Source organism: Gossypium arboreum, chromosome 6 (genome assembly GCF_025698485.1).
Source record: "Gossypium arboreum isolate Shixiya-1 chromosome 6, ASM2569848v2, whole genome shotgun sequence".
Taxonomy (NCBI): domain Eukaryota; kingdom Viridiplantae; phylum Streptophyta; class Magnoliopsida; order Malvales; family Malvaceae; genus Gossypium; species Gossypium arboreum.
In genome coordinates, this window is record NC_069075.1 from 86,778,368 (window position 1) to 86,789,260 (window position 10,893).

Genomic DNA, 10,893 nt, shown 5'->3' on the forward strand with positions numbered 1-10,893 from the left:
TCGATCTGCTAATTGAAGTGTAAACGTAGTTGGTCTAACTTCGCCTATCCCAACTTCCTAAAATATTGACATAGGCATCAAGTTAATACTCACACCTAAGTCACATAATGCCTTACCATAATATGTTGCTCCAATGTTGCAAGGTATGGTAAAACATCCAGGATCCTTCAACTTTGGGGGTAGTTTGTCTTGAAGATATGCACTGCATTCCTTCATCAGAGCTACCATCTCAAATTCTCGAAGTCTTTATTTTTTGGATAGGATATCCTTCGTGAATTTGACGTAGTTCGACATTTTCTCAAGTGCTTCAACCAACAGGATTTTGATATGAAGTTGCTTGAGTACGTCTAGGAACTTTTTGAATTGAATCTCTTGTTTTTGCTTTTGAAGTCTTTGAGGGTAGGGTTGTGCTGGTTTCTTTACTGGAACTGGTTGATTCATCTTCTATGGCAATTCTGCAACTAACGGAGTTGTTATTTGATCAGAATTAGCTGGTTTTGAAACTACCTTGTCGGGTTTTGTAGATTCTGGTTCTTGTGGAACTAGAATCTCAACACTCGGTTGAACTTCCTCTGAATCTTGAGTGTCAGCTTGCTCTTTTTCAGCTTCGATGGTATTGGGATCTACTATCTTTCCATTCCTCAATGTCAACGCTTTACAATGCTCTTTTCCCAGATTCCTTGGATTTTCCGTATCACTAGGTAAAGCACCTGGTGGTCGGTTCCTAAGTTCAGTTGCAAGCTGGCCCATTTAGTTTTCCAGGTTTTTCAATGTAGCTGCTTGGCTCTAGATTAAGGCATCATTCTTGGCCGTGTATGCCTTCAACAGATTTTCTAAGCTATTGGATGGTTCGGCTTGTGTTGCTTTCTGAACTTGTTAGGGAAAACTAGGCGCCTGGGTTGGTCTAGGTTGGGCGTAAGTGTTACTAGTTCCAGCCCCTTGGTTACTCTAGGAAAAAATTGGGGTGATTTTTCCATAATGGGTTATAAAAATTGGATTGTAGTCCTTGCCTTCCTTGATTTTAGTTTTGGTTACCTATGTAGTACATTGATTCTGGGTTTGATGGACATTCTTCGAAAAAATGTCCTTCCCCACAGTAAACACAGGCTATATTTTCAAATTGGGTTGGTGGCTGTGCTACAAAACTGTTAGACCCATTAGTAGTAAGGTTTTTTTAACATTGAGGATATTGATGATACCTGAGATGTGAGTAAAGTAAGAGTGTCTACTTCATGTATTCCAGTAACTCGACTTCCTGGCGCTGCTCGATTGGTTGGCCATTGGTAATTGTTGCTGGCAATCCTCTTAATGATTTCATAAGCCTCGTTATAAGATTTAGAAAGGAGAGCACCATTAGCAGAAGTGTCCATTACCATCCTTGTGTGAGCATTGAGACCATTATAAAATGTCTCAAGTTGGATGCAATGTGGGATTCCATGATGAGGGCACTTTTGTAATAACTCTTTGTATCTTTCCCATGCCTCATACAAGGACTCATCATCCATTTGTTGGAAAGTAGTGATCTCGTTACTCAACCAGGCTCGAGCTCTGTCCCTCAGCGAATACGAGAACAGCTTCAATCATACTGCATCTTTGGGTACTCCGGCTAACTTGAAAGAATCGCTTACCTCCATAAATAGTCTTAAGTGTAGGTGAGGATCTTCAGTAGGCATTCCACTGAATTGGCCCACTGTTTGAAGCATTTGGAACATGACTGGCTTCAGCTCAAATTGTTGTGCCTCAATTTCGGGTCTCCTAATATCCAGATTAAGATCATTAAATACTGGCATGGCATATTGTCGTAAAGCTCTATCCCTATCATCAACAATAAGGATAGGATTTTCAGCAGAGTTTGCTCCATTTCCTTGGATCAAATTTTCGAAGTTCATCTCTTCTGTCCTTCTTTGATTTGCTTGTATTCTTCGCTCTCGAAAAGTTCTTTCTATCTCAGGGTCTACAGGGAGTAGGTTAATAATCCGGTCAATACTCATAAACACCTGAAATAATCAAAAAAAAAATTAATCAAGTTAAAAATTAAACAGAAAAAATAAACCAAAATGTAAAACTAACAAATTCACAAATAATAACATTTTAAAATAGTCCCTGGCAACGACGCTAAAAACTTGGAACGACAGAAATGTGCAAGTGTACACAATCGCAACAAGTAATAAAGTGACAAGTAAATGTCGAGTTATCGTACCCACAGGGACTATGAAAAGGATTATTTATGAATGATATTTAAAACACTTTAGTGAAGAAAAATATTTTGTTTGAAGAGAGTGATTAAAAACTAAGCTTTTAAACTAAGTAAACTAAAACAATAAGTCTCAAATGCACGATTACAAAATATGATCTAATCAAGATGACATAATTGTGTTGATTTAATTACATTTCTTTAACTTAGAATTATTAAGCTCATGCTTATGTTGTTACGAATAAATTCATGAAAACTCGGTAATTTGCTAACTTATGAACATATTCACCTACACAAATCCATTCATCTCTTAACATATCCCTATGTTAGTTCAAATGATTAAACAGATTTTAATAAGCAAACATGTTATGGCACATACATACTCATTAAATTGAACTAATCTCTTGCATATCCCTATGTCAATTCAAACGATTAATTAAAAATCTAATAAGCACATAAAAGACTATGTGAGGTAACAAGGTATCCCTACCTTGAAACAGTTTAATCACAATAATCTTGCAAGGTATGCAAGGCAAGTGCGTTGCCAGATACATTGCTAATTTAACCTTCAGCTACCTTAGAAGAATAAACATGCACTGATTAAGTATTGTGTCAATTAACTACAATTTCAATCCGTTTAAATAATTAATTCATTAGCTACCTCACAATTGTAATGTAAGAATAACTTAGGCATGATTTTACTTAATCATGCATTTTACCGAGGCCTATAACAACATAAACATAATTTTAATAATTTAAGTAGATGAAATGCAATCAAACCAACACGAATTAAATTCAAGCTAAGATGATTAAAATAACCATTCCAACAACATAAGTATTAATAGATATGTTCATCATAACAACAACAAAAATTAAAGAAATAGGGAACAAGAATCAAATCCGGTGTTTTTCTGTGGCTTGACTAGGTTGCTCCATCTTCATTCTTTGTTGTCCTGGCCGATCAAGGCTGCTATGAACACTGCAATGTTGCTCCAAAATGACTGAAGAATAACTCTTTCCCAAGGGGAGAAATCGGCACAAGAGTAAAGGACTTGAATGAGTCAGCCAAGGGGGGGTTTTACGCTGAATGTGGCAGCTAAATTTTGCTAAAATTAATAGCCAAAGAGCCACCCCTTGGCGGCCATCTATGTGGCAAAGTTGATGGCTTCAACTTTGCTAAATATGGCTTGGGGCAAATCCATAAAGCCACCAATTGTGGAGGGGCTTGAATGCAACTTTGACAAGTCTTCAAGTGCTTCTTTGCAAGCTTAATTAATTAGCTAATAAGTTGATTTGGTCAGCATATGGATAGTTTTGGGCTACCCAATCCTTGGCCAGTTCAGTTCAATCGGTTCGGTTTAACTAGACCATTTTTTCCATAATTAATTAATAATAATTTATTTAGCCCAATTTAAATTGGGTATAAATTAAAATTAATTATATTATGAATTAATATACATAATTAGACCGTCTTAGGCTGGAAATTAATTTGCCTCGATACTTCAAATTGCTTTTTAGTTTTGTGCTTTTGGTAGTGTCTACCGAGCCATTTGTCGCCCTTTGTGCAAATCTGTCGAAAAAAACCAAAATTAATCAAAAATAATTATAAAATTAAATAAATTTCAACATGTTCATATTTTAAGTGCACTTTAATTATTTTATAAAAATTAATTATTTTTTGACAAGAATTTAATTGAATTCGCATGAATTTAAGTTAAAAAGGATATGAAAAAGTGTGTAAATTTTTGTGTTTCCAGTCTATCATTGCAATCTGTCCAGCAGAGGTTTATCACTTTTGGATGAAAATAGCCTAAATTTTTTCTAACTATTTCACTATTTCAAGTATCTATCATTGTGCATAAAATCATTACTTGCTGAATAATATCCGTCCATTCCCAATGGCCATCAATCCTATAATTAACTTACAATTATAATTTAATTACCCTATTAACTTACAATTACTTGCTGAATAATATTCTCATTTTATGTATCTATTTGGATCTCCGAAAGTAATGATTTTATGCAAAATGGTGATGGATGAATATTAGTTGTCGTCCGTCGCTTTTAGCCAAATGAACTTCTCCACTATTCTCATACCACAAACTACTTCGAGTGAGGGCTCGAACCAATTGAATCCAAACATAGAATTAGAAAAAGTTCTCTCTTTTATTGGGGTGAAAACGAAAATTTTCTCTTCTTAATAGAAATCGATAGAATTGTTATTCTGAAAACATATATTTGATAGTTAAGAATAAATTCTCTCTATTTTTCGATAGAGTAACAATATCTTAAAGTTGTATTAATAGATCTACCAATGTCATTTATTTATAAGAAGAGAAAGTAGAACCCTTGTTAAGTTGTAGTGGTTTATTTCAAATAGAAAAATAACTTTCTACTTAGAGGAGGAGTAGGGTGGATGGCACACCCTAGTATTCCTACTAGGGTGTCTCCCTTTTCATGTTATATGAAGGGTTTTAGGCCTTTCTCAAAAGGCTCAGGAAGTACTCGTAATTGGACCCAGTACTCTGTAATGTGAACCAACCCGATTCGATTTTTCTATTTCCCAAAATAAACTTTAATATTCTATAATAAACAAATTTTATCATCCCTATTTTACCCCCAATAATTTTTTGATGATTTAACCCACAGTAAAATTTTGACGATTTTACACATGGTAAAATTTTGAGAAAATTTGTTCAATATTTCATAACTCAACATGTTCACTATGACCGAATGGTTTATTTTCATTTTCGGGCTTCAAAACAGCTCAAAATCATAAACTCATTCTTCAGATCATTTTTAAATAGTCCATATAGAATTGCAAATGGATCATTTCCATTTCCATTTTGGGAAACTTGCATTCATTTCCAAATGGTTCCATTTTTCCATTTCGAAAAAAACCATAATCATTTCTAATTGTTTTCCATTTCTCTTTTTTATTCATTCTGTTCATTTCTATTTAAACTCACAATTCATTTCTAGTTTCAACGAGCTAGTGAAGGGATCGATTAGACATATGTAATTAGGGTTCAAATGATTTATAATTAAGTTTTGGCTTTTCGCTTATTAATTACAAACTCATTTAGTCACAGAGTCTGTGACACCCCTTATCCGTATTTAACACCAGAACAGGATACGAGGCATTACCGGACTCACATCATAAGCAAACATACAATTCTGAGTCATAAATTTGTGTCTGAATTAAAACTATTTACATTCAATCATAAAGTCCCTACTACGAGCCTACGAGACCCAAAACATGCTTTGGAAGTAGCTCGGGACTAAATTGACAACTCGGGAAATTTTCACAAAACTTAGAAAATTTTGCTATGAACAGAGGTCACATGCCCGTGTGGGCAGGCTGTATGGTCACACACGCCAGTGTCCCTAACTCGTGTAACTCTTTGACTTGCAAGTCATGAACAAATTGAAGTCACACGGCCAAATCACACGCCTGTGTGCTAGACCGTGTGGATAATTAAACGGCCAAACGAGTCTATTTGTCAATTACTTTGGTTTGCTCCCGATCTAGACCCGAACTTCGTTTTTATTAATCTATAATACCTAGTTCATCTCATTTAAGTATCACATTATTCAATTTATCCCAAAAACATATTATGGAAAAATTACATTTTTGCCCTTAACTTTTTAACATTTTACAATTTAGTCCCTAGGCTCGTAAAATGAGTTTCATTCAATTTCTTCTCAACCCAAGCCTAGCCAAACCTTACTCATACTCATACCAGCTCACATTTTTCATTTATTTACACTTTTCTACACATTTTTACAACTTTTTACAAATAAGTCCCTAATCGATGTTTTTACCGAAAATCACTTTATAAAAGTTGTTTAACAAACAATAAACATGCATTTTCTACCATCAAACATCAAAATACTAACATATTCATCATGGGTCAAATTTTAGAGTTTAGTTTTCTTTCAAATGAGTCCTTGAAATCGCTAAATCAAGTTACAACGATCTTAAAAATTTAAAAATCGTTAAAAACGGGACAAGAACGGACTTACAATCGAGCTTGAATATGGCCAAAACCCCAGCTATGTCTTCTTTTTCAAATTCAGCTATGGGGACTAATTTGAGAAGATGGACATTTTTATTTTAGCTTATTTTGTCTTTATTTACTAGATTACCAAAATGCCCTTCACTTAAACTTTGAAATTTTTCCCTAACCATGCCCATTTTGTCCATACCAAAGTATAATGGTCTAATTACCATTTAAGGACCTATAATTTAGAATTTCATAACAATTTACTACCTTTAGCCTGTAGAACTCAAATTTTGCACCTATTGCAATTTAGTCCTTCTAGTCAAATTGAGTACTCAATCAATGAAATTTCTTAATGAAATTTTCACACAATTATTCTATCATGTTGTAGACCTTAAAGAAATTGTAAAAAAAATATTTCTACTTCGGATTTGTGGTCCCGAAACCACTATTTCGATTTGACCCAAAAACAGGCTGTTACAGCTCTCCCCCTTTAAGGATTTTCGTCCCCGAAAATCTTACCAGAAAATAGGTTTGGATACTATTTTCTCATAGCTTCCTTAGGTTCCCACGTAGCCTCTTCGACCCTGTGTCTTTGGTATAAGACTTTCACTATGGCTATGCTTTTATTTCTTAACTGTTTAACCTCTCGAGCTAACACTTTGATCGGTTCTTTACCATAAGTCATATCGGGTCGAATCTTAACCTCTGTCAGTGAAATTATATGCGAAGGATCTGATCGATAATGGCGCAACATCGATATATGAAACACATTGTGGACCCTTTCTAACTCTGTTGGTAAAGCTAACCGATATGCCACCGGCCTTATTCTTTCAATATCCTCATACAGACCAATAAAACACGGGCTCAATTTACCCTTGCGACCGAATCTAAGAATTTTCTTCCACGGAGACACTTTCAAAAACACTTTATCATTGTCTAGAATTCAATATCCTTTCGTTTCAAATCTGTGTACGATTTCTGTCGATCCGAAGCTGCTTTCAAACAATCACGAATTACTTTCACTTTTTCTTTGGTTTCTCTAACCAAATCAACCCTGTGAATCTGTCTCTCATCGAGCTCCGTCCAGTACAATGGAGTTCGACACTTGTGGCCATACAATGCCTCGTATGGTGCCATCTTTATACTCGACTGAAAACTATTGTTATAAGTAAATTCGATTAAAGGTAGATATTTTTCCCAGCTACCTTCGAACTCTAAAACACAACAGCGGAATATATCTTTGAGAACTTGAATCATTCTTTTAGATTGACAGTCGATTTGCGATGAAATACGGTATTAAAGTTCAACTTTGTGCCTAAAGCCTCTTCCAATTTCTTCCAAAATCGTGACGTAAACCTCAGATCTCTATCCAAAATAATAGAAATAGGCACCCTGTGCAATCTAACAATCTCAACAATGTACAATTCAGCTAGCTTATCAAGTGAATAGTCAGTACTTACCGGAATAAAGTGAGCCGATTTTGTCAATCAATCAACAATGACCCAAACATCATCTTTCTTCTTCGAAGTCAGAGGTAACCCCGATATGAAACCCATCGTAATTCTATCCTATTTCCACTCGAGTATAGTCACAGGCTGAAGTAAACCCAAAGGCACTTAATGTTCGGCTTTCACTTGTTGACAAATCAAACACCTTGTTACAAACTTTGAAATGTCTCGTTTCATGCCTAACCACCAATACAATTCTTTCAAATCATTATACATCTTTGTACTCCCAGGGTGAACAAATAAATTACCATTATGTGCCTCATGAAGAATTTTTTGAATCATCTCAGTATCTTTCAGTACACAAATCCTTCCTCGAAACCTCAAACAATCATCGGTCCCAATTTGATAGTCTAAATCACTAGTCGATTCGCACTGCACTCTTTTAGTTTGAAGTTCTTCGTCACATTTCTGAGCTTCACAAATTTGCTGAAGAAATACCGGTCTAGCTTTTAACTCAGCTAGAATCAAACCATCATTAGATAAAGTTAACCCAGTATTCATTGCCCTCAAAGCAGACAAAGTCTTTCTTCTTAAAGAGTCTGCGACTATGTTCGCTTTCCTCGGGTGATAGTCGATCACTAATTCACAATCTTTAAACAGTTCGAGCCACCTTAATTTTTGCAAATTCAAATATTTCTGAGTCATCAAATACTTAAAACTCTTGTGATCAGTAAAGATGCAGCATTTCTCACCAAATAAATGATGTCTCTAAGTTTTTAGAGTGAACACAATAGCAGCCAATTCCAAGTCGTGTGTCGGATAATTCTTCTCGTGCGGTTTCAACTGTCTCAAGGCATAAGCTATCACTTTACCCTCTTGCATCAACACACAACCAAGACCGTTCAAGGATACGTCGCTAAAAATCACAAACTCTTTTCTCGACTCAGGTTGTACTAACACCGGTGCTTCAGTCAACAACTCTTTCAACTGTCCAAAACTCTTTTGAAATTTCTCAGACCACTCGAATTTTGTATCCTTTCGTTACAATTTGGTCATAGGTGTAGCAATCATCGAAAATCCTTTAACAAAACATTGATAGTAACCAGCCAAACCCAAAAAGATTCTAACTTCAAATACATTTCTGGTGGTTTCCAACGGGCATCTGCTGAAGTCTTACTCGGATCAACTCGTATACCTTCCACTGAAATAATGTGTCCTAAAAATCTGACTTCTCGGAGCCAAAACTCACTTTTTCTAAACTTAGCAAATAGTTTCTTATCTTTCAAAGTCTATAATACAATTCTTAAATGTTTGGCATGCTCAGACTCATCTCGGGAATAAACCAGGATGTCATCAATAAAAACAACCACAAACTTATCTAAATACGATCTGAAAATTCAATTCATCAAGTCCATAAAAACTGCAGTATCATTTGTTAAACCAAATGGCATAACAAGAAATTCATAATGCCCATACCTCATTCTGAACATGGTTTTCTGCACATCTGAGTATTTAACCCTTATCTGATAATAGCTGGACTTCAAATCTATCTTTGAGAACACTGTTGCCCCTTTCAACTGATCGAACAAATCATCAATTCTCTGTAAAGGATACTTATTCTTTATCGTAACCTTGTTAAGTTGATGATAATTAATACAAAGTCTCATGGATTCGTCTTTCTTATTGACGAATAACACTGGTGCACCCCAGGGCGAAAAACTTGGTCTCGCAAAACCCTTATCTGTCAACTCTTGCAACTGAGACTTCAATTCTTTCAATACATTCGGAGCCATTCTATACGGAGCTATCAATATCAGTGAAGTTCCTTGCACTAAATCAATAGTAAATTCAACCCCTCTGATTGGTGGTAATCCAAGCAACTCCTCCGAGAACACATCCAGATATTCACAAACTACCGGCAAAGATTCAATCTTTAATTCAAACTCTTTCGTATTCAGTACATACGCAAGATAAGCCTCACAACCTTTTCTTACATACCTCTGAGCAGACATTGACGAAATCACAATAAGTAACTCATTCGACTCATCTGATTCAATCCGAAGAATTTCATTATTTTGACATTTCAATTCAATAATCTTTCATCTACAATTCACTACAACATCACGTGGAGTTAACCAATCCATTCCAAGACTTAAATCAAACTCATCAAACGTTAGAAGCATTAAGTCAACTGGAAAACAATGACCCTAAATCATTAAAGATAACTCTCGTAACCTTTATCAACTACAACATTTTTTCCTAAGGGGTTCGACACCTTAATCACATACTCAGTAGACTCAATAGGAAAATTTTTATTAGATACCAAATTCACACAAATATAAGAATGAGTTGATACAAGATCAATCAATGCAACTATATTAGTATCATAAAGAGAGAATGTACTAGTGATAACATTAGGGGATGATGCATCTTCACGAGCACGAATAGCATAAGTTCTAGCAGGTGCTCTGACCTCTGATCTCATAGATAACTCTTTCGTCACACCTCTGCTACTGTTCCCACTTCCAATATTTCTCGGTGGCCTTCCTCTAGTGGCAGTATTACTTGGCCTCGCTTTTTGAAAATTATCTTTCTCGGTCATTTCAGGCAATCTCGAATGAAGTGATCTTGGGAGCCACATTTGAAACAAGCCCGGTTATTCATCCTACATTTATCGGGATGTCATCTACTGCAGTGTTGACATTCAGGTCTATTTGACCTAACATTACCAACGCTCGCTATTAACGTAGTTTGGGCCTTAAAACCTGAATATTGCTTCCCACGAACTCTGTTGGGATACCCAGATGAAGTATTTGAATGAGTATACAAACCCCTCTATTTATTTGACGAAGATTGAAATGACTTATTCATTGGTCTTTTTTCTTGAATCCCTAGTCTCAAACTCAGCTTTTCTCTTTTCTTTGCTCAAATCTTCGGCTTTGAAAGCTCAATCGACTAGCACAAAAAATTCTTTTAACTCCAAAATCCCAACTAACAGTCTAATATCCTTGTTCAACCCATCTTCAAATCTCTTACACATGATAGGTTCTGTTGATACACATTCCTGAGCATACTTACTGAGTCTAACAAACTCTCGCTCATATTCAGTCACAGACATACGACCTTGTTTCAGTTCCAGAAACATCTTACGTTTCTGATCAATAAACCGTTGACTAATATATTTCTTTCTAAACTCTTCTTGGAAGAAATCCCAAGTAACTCTTTACTACAGATACGAAAGTAT

At 35.5% G+C, this 10,893-nt stretch overlaps 1 non-coding gene across 1 annotated transcript; it reads left to right on the forward strand.

Annotated features, from left to right (window-relative positions):
• The first annotated feature begins 1,431 nt into the window (after positions 1 to 1,431).
• Positions 1,432 to 1,537, forward strand: LOC128294651 (small nucleolar RNA R71). Its single transcript, XR_008284959.1, has one exon. It is a non-coding gene; the product is annotated as a small nucleolar RNA R71 (small nucleolar RNA).
• The last annotated feature ends 9,356 nt before the right edge of the window (positions 1,538 to 10,893 follow it).